Below are 11,642 nucleotides of genomic sequence, written 5' to 3' on the forward strand. Positions count from 1 at the left end.
ATCTCCCTTCTTATTACACCTAATGCTTAATCTGGGGACACTGTTTGAAGATCCCCATCAAAATATTCCCTGTTCCCTGGAGGGGCAAGCAAACAGCATCTGCCAGTGACCCTCTCCTGTGCTTTCCTCCCTGTGGTGACATCTCACTCTCATGGGGACAGGTGCCAAAGGACACACATTCATCCCTGGCCATACCCCAAAGAGGAAAATCATACCCAGGGCAGTCCTGCCTGCAAGCAGTTGGCAAACTCTGCCAGTGGCATTGGAGTCCTGCAAGTACGAGCCCTGGGAGCTGGGAGGTTTTCCATCCCAGTGCTCCCATCACCAGCATTGCTTCTCCTGCTGGTGGGTAGGGGATGTCTTGGGGTGACTTTATGATGTGTATCCCATATCGCTGCCCTATGCCCAGAAAATAATTTTTGTGCCTTTCTATGCCTTTAAACTGAGCCTGAGAGGGGGAAGGAAAACCTGAGCAAAACTTTTTCAAAGCAGTTTGCAGCTTGTTCAAGGTCACACAGAGACAGAGACTTTTTTTCAGCTGTGGCAGGAGAGCGGGAGGGAAGGGAAGCACCCGGCTTGCTTTTCTTTCCAGTCAGCTTTCAGCAGTTTTTTTTCCTCAGCTCCTTTTCCTTCGGAGAGTTGAACTTTTGTCTTCCTGGGACTTGGTTTTTTCTTTTCGTTTTTTTTCTGCTGGGCAGTTTCAACATCAGAATACATCGGGAGGAATTTCCACCGAGGTCTTGGCCCTGGAGGCGGGCCCAGCACCCCGTCCCAGCTCCAAGGAGGGGGAGAGAGATCTATGGAAGGACTCTGAAATTTTCCCAGGTTTCTCTCAGCAGAGCGTGAGGTTTTATTATTTAGCATCATTATCCTTTTCCTGTGTGTTTGTTAAAGAAATAGTTTTTATCTCTTTCACTTTCCTTCGAGGAAAATTTATTTATTTTTTTTTCCCAAACCTGGTGGGGGAGGGCTGGTTGTGACCTGCTTTCTCTCAGAGGATATATTTCTAAATTTGCCCAAACCGGAACAGGGGATCACTTTGTTTCTCCATTCCCTCCACAGGATCCCTCTCCCTGAGGTGTTCTCCTCTGTGACTTGGTTGGGGTGAATGTCCCCTGGACCTCTCGCTGCAAGGTGCTGAGGGAAATCCTTGAGGGATGGTCCTTGCAAAACCTGGCTGCTCTCCTCAGTCAGACTGGAGAGCTGGAGCTGCTCCACTTTCCAAAATAAAACTAATATTCAGAAAACAATAAAATAAAAATATATCTCTGATGAATTGGCCAGGATGCCAATTATGGGATAGAGAAGAGATGGGCTGAAAGCCTGAATGAGAAGGTGGAAAAGCAGTGCCTGGGACCTGAGACTGATGTCCATGGGAAGGATGTCAGCACAAGGCTAGGAGAGAAAGAGACATCTCGTTTTCAGGAAATATCTTCACAAGCACTGCAGGCCAGCAAACACACATTCATCAGTGCCAGCTCTGCAGCTGGAGCTGCAGTGCCAGGCTCATCCTGGATGGCTGGAAAGGGGACACATGAGGTTGTGAGAAACCACACACAGACTGCGGAGCTGAGGAGCCAGCTGCAGCTCTGAGGGGCTTTGCAAAGCCTGGCCATGTGTCCATGCTGTCCCCAAGCCACCACTGCTGGGGAGTGCCTTAATAAATGCAGTTTATTCCCAGTGTACCTGGGTGTTGGGCTAAGCCTGATGACACACACAGTGACCTTCTGCCATCTTGACTCTTGAGGAGAGCACATAAGTCCCCTGATCCCAGCTCTTCCCCTTGTACATGCCTGTGGATGCTACTCCCAATTATTTATCAGGCCACACAGCATCAGTGAGATGCTGTGGTCTGAATTCCAGAGTGCATGACCCAAGGTAGCTGGGAACAGGGCAGTGATTGCTACATGCAGCCACACAACTCTTCTGCTATTTAAAAAATATTGCTTTTCTAACTGAACCAATCTCCTAAAACCTGGATGTGCCTCTGTGCGTGTCAGGGTGAAGAAAAAAGGTGTCTGGGCTCCTGTTCCTGCATATGGGCAGCAAATCAGAGAGTATTTGAGGCTTGGCACTTCTGCCTTTAACCTTGGATATCTGGAGGTGATGCTTTCCCTTGCACCCCTGAGTGTTTTTGGATCCTCCTGTTACACTTGGAGGGCCCAAATCACTCCACTCCACCGATGGATTTTCCATGAACGTGGGGCTTATTTAGTTCCAAAATGCACATAGCTGTGTGGTTGCCCAATGACAAATTTCTAGGGATCAGTTTTTCTAGTTGGATCTTTTTCTACTGTCCTCCCCACTTGAAGGCTCAGATTAGCGGGGTTGTGCTTGGCCATGTCTGATAACATGTTTAATACCTCTTGAAAGTAGCTACAAAATATCAATACCCTGCCTAATACCTTTAAGTCCATGTCCGAGCAGGAAAGGAGGAGCTCCTTGCCAGGCATGAAATAGAGCCTCGAGTGATCCTGGATCCAAATAAAATCTGGAAAGCAAAGCTGCAAGCTGTTGAACAGACATGACCTTATCCATGCGTAGGGAAAAACACGGACTAAGGAAAAGACTGGCATGTCAATCCTGGTCTGGTAAAGAAATGGGAATGTCAGCTCAGAGTCCTTCCTTGATAGTGGCACATCCATTTAAAACAGGGATAGGCTCCAGGGACCCCAGTTACATTCGTAGACAGTTGGAAGGGTGAGGATGTGTGTGTTGTGTGTATGGGAGTCTGGGATGAAGAAAGAGGATGTGTGTGTTGTGTGTATGGGAGTCTGGGATGAAGAAAGTCACTTACGAGACTGGGGCTATGGGGCTATTGGGAAAGAGGCAGCAAAGGCTGAAGTATTAATCAGGAATTGGATGTTGGGTGAATTTATGTCAGCACTCTATACTTGCACTGCTCTAGGGTGGAAGAGCTTTTCCCTCAGTGATAACCCATTAAGAAGTGACTTGTAGTGGTGCAGATTCTGCCTGGATTACATGAAGCAGCAAAAGCAGCTTTGCACACTGGAACCAGTTTCATAACACCAGGACAGCCAGAAAATCCCATATAACAGAAGTACTCCACCACATGCTCACTTTATACATCTATTTTCTCTGACCTGAGGTCAAGGGAGGGACAAGATCATCTTTTAAGACATTTCCCATCCCAAATCATTTACAATTTCACAAAGCCAGTGGCCCAAATCGCCGTGATTTTAATCTGACAAAATGGGATTATTAAGACTTCTCTTGCAGAACATGTCAATCCATGCTCAGGAACGGAGCTACCTGGAAATTCAGATGCATGGTTTGTGGGAAATTTCAGTGCTTGATATTTGTTTTCTTTCAAAAAACTCCCAACAACAATAAAAAAATTAATGAACATTTCTAAGGAACTATGAATTAAAAAAAAATATTCATAAAACCTCCAGTGCACATCGTTGTCTAAAAGGGATTCCTAGGAACCCAACAACTAGAGCTGACATCAAAACTCTTGTTAAAGCATGGAGACAACCATGGCACCTGTCAATCACCACTAGATGGATCTGCACTGTGGGACAGCCTCCTCTCTCCTCTTCCCCTTTCCTCCTTTTTCCACAGCCACGGGTACAGAAAGTGCAAAGTCCTTGGCTAAGTACATTCCCTGGGCTTTCCCTGGCCTGAGCCACACAGGAGTTCAGGCAATGGAAATGCTGCAATCCTTGGAATTTAAGAATCTGGGTATCTGGAGTGTCTTAAAGTCCTCCAAATTAACATACTTGTAGCAGGAAAGCCTTGGAGCACAAGAAAATCCTTTCTGGAGCCAGGATGCTCAGGGCTTCCAGGTTACTGGCGTTGGATCCAGGAGTCAATCCTGGGTTAGCCCAGAGCTGCCAAGGTTTCACTCTGATGGCTGCATGGTAAGAAAGCCATGGAAACTTGGCAAGGAAGGGCTGCCCTGGAGCTATGAGGAGTGATTGAAGTGGAGGCTGTTAAACGTGGGACATTTCCGCTTGGTTTTCCAACTGGCATTTCCCAATGAAATCCTCCTTCGTTGGCCAGCATCCAGACCAGCTACTTGGGAATCTCGTAAATTCTGCATAAATGTTTCACTGACTTTGGGCCATTGCACCCAGGAGATTGGCAAGTGCTTTGCAGATGTGCAAGAGGCTGAGTCCATGCCCCATTTGCCCCAAATATTACAACAAGAAGATCAAACGTGACCGGTTTGCATTTATTGCTGACTCTGGATTGACACTGGGGAGCACTGGACCTTCTGGAATAACTCATCAACAAAGGAGAAAGGGAGAGGTTGCACAGATGGATCTGTTCTCCATTCTCACTTTAACCTCTGCCTAATGGTCTTTTCTTTTTTCTAACTCCTTCCTCACATATATAACGCATCATTTCCCAGCGACTTAATGCAAGAGATGCAATCAATCACCTGCAGGCAGCTAAACTGCCAATTTTGGATCTGGAATAGCCATTTTCAGGGTTTGAAAATGCAAATAGAGGCAGGTTAGTGCTTTGCAGCAGTGTGGAGGCCACCAGACATTTCAGCCCTGCACTCCCGGCTGCTGGAAAAGCCAACACTTCCCTCCCCAGTCGTGCTGGATGGGGGACCAAGCTGGCTGCTGATTTGGAAGAACAGAAATGCTGCAAGCAATGGCAAATTGAGTTTTTTATTCTTTTGGTCTCTGATGAGAACAGAGGATAAAATGCTTCTACTCAGACAATTTCACCTTCTATTGGAAGAAAGTTCTTCCAGTTAGTGGAGAAGGTCAAATCATGCCTTGACAAATGGACACTTCCAGGGATGGGGCAGCCACAGCTTCTCTGGGCCACCTGTGCCAGGGCTTCACCGCCCTCACTGTAAAAGAATTTGTCCTCAAATCCAATCTCAGTCTACTCTCTTTTAGTTTAAAACTGTTGCCCCTTGTCCTGTCATTACAGGCCCTGGTAAAAAGCCTCTCTCCATATTTTTTAAAAGCTCTTTTTAGGCCCTGGAAGGGGCTCTGAGGTCCCCCTGAAGCCTTCCCTTCTCCAGGTGAACACCCCCAGCTCTCCAGCCTGGCTCCAGAGCAGAGGGGCTCCAGCCCTCAGAGCATCTCCATGGCCTTCTCCAGACTCTCTCTAGCAGTTCCACATCCCTCTGATGTTGGACCCCACGGCTGGGGCAGCTCTGCAGGTGGAGTCCCACCTGAGCAGGGCAGAGAGGCAGAATCCCCCCTCCCCTGCTGCCCACTCAGCCCAGGATGCTGTTGGCTTTCCCAGCTGTGGACACACATTGCTGGGTCATGTCCAGTTGTTCATCCACCAGTACCCCAAGGGCTGCTGTCCCTTCATCCCCCAGCCTGTACTGACATCCTGCCCTGCCCTTGCACTGGGCTGCATGAACGAGATGAAGAAGTTGGGTGACATAAAATATTCCCCTGGGTGACAAATCAAAGTTCACTGCTGGACTCTGCCCTCAGGGAAGGGAGAGGGGTTGGACCAGCTGGGAGATTTCTCCCTGGAGTTGACCCAGGGGTGAAGGTAGTCTCTGCCCTCCTCACACCCTGGAACATCCATGATCCTTTGTTCATTCCTTTTGACCTCCCTTGGCTTCCCTCAGAGACCTCCTTGTGGAATAAAGAGGCCTGCTATCAATTAGGCCTGTGAGACAGCTGGTTATAATCTCCTCTTTGATGTCCTGGCACTGAGAAATCCCTGGATGCTCCCACTGAGAGACAGGAAACCGCCCAAGTTACAGGCTGGCCCTGCAGACTGTCCTCAGCCTGGGAATCTCCCAGGTCATGAACCTGCCCTTGTTCCTGCTCTCTTGGGGCATGGCTGTCCCAGCTCTGGCCAACTTGAGCAGGTTTGGGTGGTACTTTCCATGCTCAGAGCACCAGAGAGGGATTTGGCAGTAACACTGGGAGGGATTTTTCCATGTGGCTGATCCTGACCCGGTGCCATAAATGTATTGGTTGCCTCTTTCATTCACAGATTGGAGGAGACAGAAACAAATTTTCATATGGAGAGAACTCAACAAATTATTTTTGCCAAAGCAGATGAGAGAGAAGAAAGAATTTAGAAAACAAAGGCAAAGTTTCAATATCAAAACTTTTCTAAGCAAAACTTCTCTTTTGGGGTAGGGAGGAGCACACACGTCAAAGTACTTCAAATTAAAGTTTGCTTGCATTTAAGTTTACAAATCAAACCAAACCTAATCAAAACTCAAGAGGAAATAGGACATTATGGGTAATTTTGAAAAAGAGAGTTTAATTTTCTTTTGGCCCAACTCTTCCCTCATTAGATTCTAAAACTGTTGATGAAGGAGCATTATCAGCCTTCTGGATCTCCCCTGGGTGCTTCCACAACCTCATTATCCAACTTTTCATTGAAAGCATTCACATTTTAATGCTTGATATCCTTCTGTGCATCTGCTGTGGACCACTTGCGGTAGCCCCACAACCCAATGGTGCCCAGAGGTCAGTGATTTGCACAGTTAAACTCACAAAAACAAGGCAGTGAATTCTTTGGAGTGAGGAATCACCCTTTTACAATAGAAATTCCAGCTCCTACACTCGTGTTCCTGGATGCAACTGCAGTCCAAATAGATTTTATTAGTAGGAATAACAAATAACAAATTGTTCCCAAATGATCACATTCTTGCATTCTCTGTTGTTTTGCTGTTTGTTTGGGTTGGATTTTTTTTTTCTTCTGTTTGTTAATAGCAATAAACAGCCCAGTTTGCTTTTCATTTGTAGGCCTTTTCCGAGTGGTTTTGCGGACATTCCCAAATTTAATGGAAACATCTGTCTAGTGGGATGGGTTTTACTCCACGCCAGTATTTGGGGGAATCAGGATAACCAGGGAGAGGATGAAAACAAGGGAAAACTTGCTAGTGCTGAAACTTTTCTGAGTGACCAGCCTAGCACCAGCAGAATTGATACAAAAAAAAGACATTCAGAATGGGGTGGAGACCAACAGCCACTCAAGGAGGAAGGATTTAACCTTGAGAAGGAAGAAAATAATCTCTAGGTACAAAGATCTCTACAGGTACCAGGGTGACAACAGTGGGAACCCTAATGCAGACACCTAAATTCAGTGTCTTGCTATGCAAAGCCCTTAAAAGTGCCCACAGCATTGCCTGGGAGCCTGCCAGATCCCTGAAGAGGGTTTCCTCAGCTATGGCTGGCTCAGTCCCTCTGTCTCTTCAGAAGCAAAGTGCTTTCTCATGGACTCTGACACCTCTTTCAAACACGTGTGGTAGAACTGCCTCCCTGACGATGAAGTTTGGAATAAAATAAAGGTTCCTTGGTGCCCTGTGAACCTGAAACACAGTCAGTCCTGGGCTGGAGAAGGAGAAGAGTGAGAGGAAGGTGTTTGGAAGTGTCAAGAAATAAATAGGGAGATGAAAAAATGGACATTCCCAGACCATTTTCCTGAGGTGGTTGACCCAGTCCCCATGGTGACCATCAGGCGGTGTTGGAGAGGGAGGATGACTCACATCTGGCAGGGGAGCAGCATTTCTTCATCCACATTTCAGCACTGCCAGATGGTGACCTCAGGGCTTTGAGGTGTGACCCCTCCAGTGACCTGGGGAGATGTTTCCAGCTGAGTTTGGAAGGAGGGTCCTTTGGAAAGTCCCTTATGGAACAAAAGAGCAGTGAAAAAGATGGGCTTATGAAACGAGCCCTGTGGTACAACCCCAAGCATCAGCTTGGGCATGGCAGCGAGCAACCATCTATTGCTTAGACACTTTTCCTTGGAGATCTCTGTGGCATGACCCAGAATTATCCAAATCCAGTGCCAGCTTCACAGGCAGAGCATCAAAACTGCATAGGCTGGACAGAGGCAATCACAGGGCACATCCACCAACACAGTCCAGGTGGTTCTCTTCTCCATCTCTTCTCCAGGTGGGAAGTGTGATCTGTCAGGACCATTGCTAACAGGGACATCAGAGTAATTACCACACAGAACTGCTTGCCCAGACACCCATTTGCCTGGTGTATCCTCAAGAGCTTAAGTACTAGGCTGGTCTCCCAAAGCACCCAAACCATCCATGATGTAAAGGGGAGCAAATCCAGATGGATCAGTGGGGGAATATGGATGGTAAAAGAAGGAGCAATTCATTAGGTGGGATGGATTTTAGCTTGTGCAATGCAACAAAAAGAGGCTATAGGGGGAGAAGACCTCTAAGAAGTTGTTTGCTGGAAGGGTGAAATCCAAGGAAAGAATCTAATTTCTTAAGGAGGATGACATGGACACAAAACTAATGAATTTGCAGGGAGACACAGATATGTTCCCAGTGCAAACAATAAAATTTCCAATAACCAGATGCAATAAGATCCAGAACGGCCTCTCCAAAGGCAGCAGAAGTTCAGGGACTGGGACACACATCCCAAGTGATTTTGAGCAGGATCACAGCTGATCCATGAGGGTCTGCAGTGGCAGTCAGTCCTTTCTCCAAATGTGACAGCTGCCCGTGGTATTTGCCACCAGAGCCACAGAGGGGTACAGACAGGAGGAGAAACAGGAAAAGGGAGAAGAAGATGAAGAGCTACAAACGAAGAAGGCACCTGAGGGATTGCCACTGCACTTGGTAGGATGGCAGATGTGATCATTTTTCTGCAGTGTTGCTCTCCAATGGCTGATCTGAATTCTGCTGTGAGTCACCCAGCTCTGCTTGGAGCAGTAAATGCTTGGTTTTGGAGCAAATTATTTTTGTTCCATACATTAGGCTGTTAATTAAATCACCTGTGGTTTCTCTGAGTGCATGCTGAGGGGTGTGGAGTGAGAGTACACAGGGAAGGAACAGACCTTTTCCAGCTGAATGTGTGGAATTCATCCTGACAGGCTGATGGCCCCATTTGATGTAAACACTCTCCACTCAGCCCCCTTCCCTCCCTGCCTTTGACTCGAGCAGCCACAGACACTGGGAAAGTTCTGTTTCGAATGTAAATACGTTCCCTTGCCCTGTCCTTGCAGCAGGAAAATGAAACCACCCACGTCCTCATTCCCCTGACCTTTGGGGGAAGTTCATGGATACTTCCTGTAGGACAGCAGCAGCCATGCTTCCCACTGGGGTCATTAAGGGATGCTAATGAATCCCAGGAAGAGTCTGAGCATCATGTGTACTATAAAATCATGGAATTGCAGAATGGTTTGTGTTGGAGGGACCTTAAGACCACCCAGCTCCAACCCCCTGCCATGGACAGGAACACCTTTCAGGTTTCTCTGAGCCCCATCCAACCTGGCCTTGTGTGTTTCTGGTTCTCACATCTCGTCATTAGCAGGCAGGCAGACTTCAAGCTGTGATGGGACAAGCTTTGTGTGCACCACCACCGTGTCCAACACCTTACTGTCACTACCTGTCCTAAACGGAGAGGCCAAACTGGCAGACAAATCCATGTTTTCCATCTATTGAGAAAGTCGGTGGGGTTCTTCTTTCCTGCAGCACAGGCCAAGTGATGGAGACTACAGAAGAAACAGTCAGGTCAGATCAGTAAAGTCCCTCACATGACTTTTCTTCTCTATCTCTGCCCATCAGCAAAACTGAAGCCCTTCCTTCAGAGATTCTCATATATATTTCCTGCTGTGCCTGCACTGAAGCAAAGGTGTGCCCTTCAATGCTTGGCAGAGATGTGAAGGAAGCCAGGCTGGCTCCTCTCAGGCCATCTGAGCAGGCAGCAGTGACCCCTTTATTTTAATTTTCAGGACACATCTTCAGGATCTGCATCTGAGGGAAAGGTGTTGTTGACATGCCAAGATGCCAAGCTGCAGGGCACATCTTAGACTCCAGTTTATGGGATAGAGAATGAAATGTTAGTGTGGCAGGTTACTGGATGTATTTCACATGAGGGTGTCTAGTTTTCATTTTAATTTCTTGTGAAAACAACCCAGGGTGCAATCCAGGTCATCTGAAAGCAAACACTGAGGTTGCCTACGTGTCCTGTACCACTGGAGATAAATGCCCTGGGATGTCCCTCCTGGACTCTGGATGTCCTTCTAGAAGATCATGGAGCTTCTCTAGGTCCTGTGTTGCAACCAAAACCCCATGTGGTTTCCTCATCTACCTTAGAGATGGCACTGGGGCATATTTTAGAGAAGTAAATTGCAATCCAAACCTGGCGAGCAATCAAGACTCTGTAGGCATGGACAATAACGGGAGATGAGACATCCACCTGCTCATAGGCAACTCTCCACAGAAATCTTCACCTGTGAGTCTGGTCCCAATTTCTTTGTCTACCTGCACACCAGAAATAACTACATTCCTTGTCTGTCAAAGCCATTAAAGAAGGGAAGCACTGATTAAGCAGGTATTCAGGGAAGGAGGGTGGTGGCAAGGGAGGTGATCAGATGCAATGGGAATTGTTCCTTTCTCCTGGGTGCCTTTCCCAGGAGAGCAGAAGTTGTCTGCCAGTATCTGCACCACTATTCCCTACTGCTTTGCCTAAATTCTGGCAAAACTGCAGTCTGCCTGCATGCAGATACTACAGGGTGCTCTCCTGCCTCCCACATCCATCTGGATCCACTACTTTGAGCTGCTCCAGTCTAGAAATAACACTACTGTTTGTACAGCCCCTGACACAGCAGAGGCTGAAGCATGTGAGCAATGGGCTTGTGCACCATGAAGGATCTCAGATAGACCAGTCTGCAAAGAGCCCAGGAGTGCTGCAACTGTGTGGTGTCACTGGAAGTGAAGCACAGCATGATTTAATCCTAAATAATCCATCTTTTGCAAGGCAGAAGAAAGGGAGAAATGCAATATTTGGAAAATCCTGTGCTTTGCTCCTTCTTTCTCATTCTCATTACTGAGAAGTGGTGAGGCCCTGCACAGGTTGCCCAGAGAAGCCGTGGCTTCCCCATCCCTGGAAGTGTTTAAGGACAGATTGGATGGGGCTTGGAGCAACCTGGGGCAATGGAAGGTGTTCCTGCCCATGGCAAGGGGTTGGAACTGGATGGTATTTAGGGTCCAACCCAAACCATTCTGTGAGTCTATGATAATCTCTTAGTGAGGAATACCCAGAAAACCAATCCTGTGAAGTAAAGTCACTCTGCTTTGCTCCCCCAAATCCCCCCAAGCCCGTGGCTGGCTGCCAGCTGGACTTCACACCCCATCCTCACAGCTTTCCAGATAATTCCTATGGAAGGGACCCTGGGAACAGAAAGAGCCCATGGTTCAAAAACTTTTCTGGTGCAGTTTGGCAAGTGTCTCAGAGAGAACTTGGCTTCAAGGGCTGAGATTCAAGAGCTGGAAGCTGCTCTGAACCCAAGTCCTCTGCTCTCTGCACTCAAACAAGGACAAGAGGCAGCTGATGGGGCCACCACTGCTGTGTTTTGTGTGTGCCCCAAACCCTTCCAAAACACATTTCTGAGAACACAACCAGGGGGGAATACAGGTGTCAGGTCCTCTGCCGGGCACTCAGGTGAGAGGGCAAGAAATAACACCATTGCCAACTTCATCTGGTGACCTAGGGCCTCAAAACTGAGTCCCTGGACTTTAGGGTCAGTGCCCTCCATGATCCCTGTCATTACTCATGAGCTGTTTCTCTGTGATTTGTGGAGCTGGTCTGAGGAAACTTGAGCTGGAAAACAGCCAGGGATGAGATATGACACAAGCCCACTGTGCGGGTGACGTCCTTCCCTCAGCAATGCCTGGCTCCACATCATCCTCGTGCTGCAGGAGG

General features: G+C 47.7%; 1 protein-coding gene and 1 long non-coding RNA gene across 2 annotated transcripts in view; one reads left to right on the forward strand and one right to left on the reverse strand.

Annotated features, from left to right (window-relative positions):
- Positions 1 to 3,112, forward strand: part of LOC108448675 — a 40,856-nt gene extending 37,744 nt beyond the window's left edge. Inside the window, exon 3 of the long non-coding RNA XR_001864639.1 lies at positions 1,063 to 3,112. This is a non-coding gene — a long non-coding RNA (uncharacterized LOC108448675). The remainder of the gene's footprint in view (positions 1 to 1,062) is intronic.
- ADRA1D (adrenoceptor alpha 1D) overlaps positions 1 to 11,642 on the reverse strand; it is a 38,587-nt gene that overhangs the window by 17,122 nt on the left and 9,823 nt on the right. The window lies entirely within an intron of this gene.

This window comes from Corvus brachyrhynchos, unplaced genomic scaffold (assembly GCF_000691975.1).
Source record: "Corvus brachyrhynchos isolate BGI_N302 unplaced genomic scaffold, ASM69197v1 scaffold166, whole genome shotgun sequence".
In the NCBI taxonomy this organism is placed as follows: Eukaryota; Metazoa; Chordata; class Aves; order Passeriformes; family Corvidae; genus Corvus; species Corvus brachyrhynchos.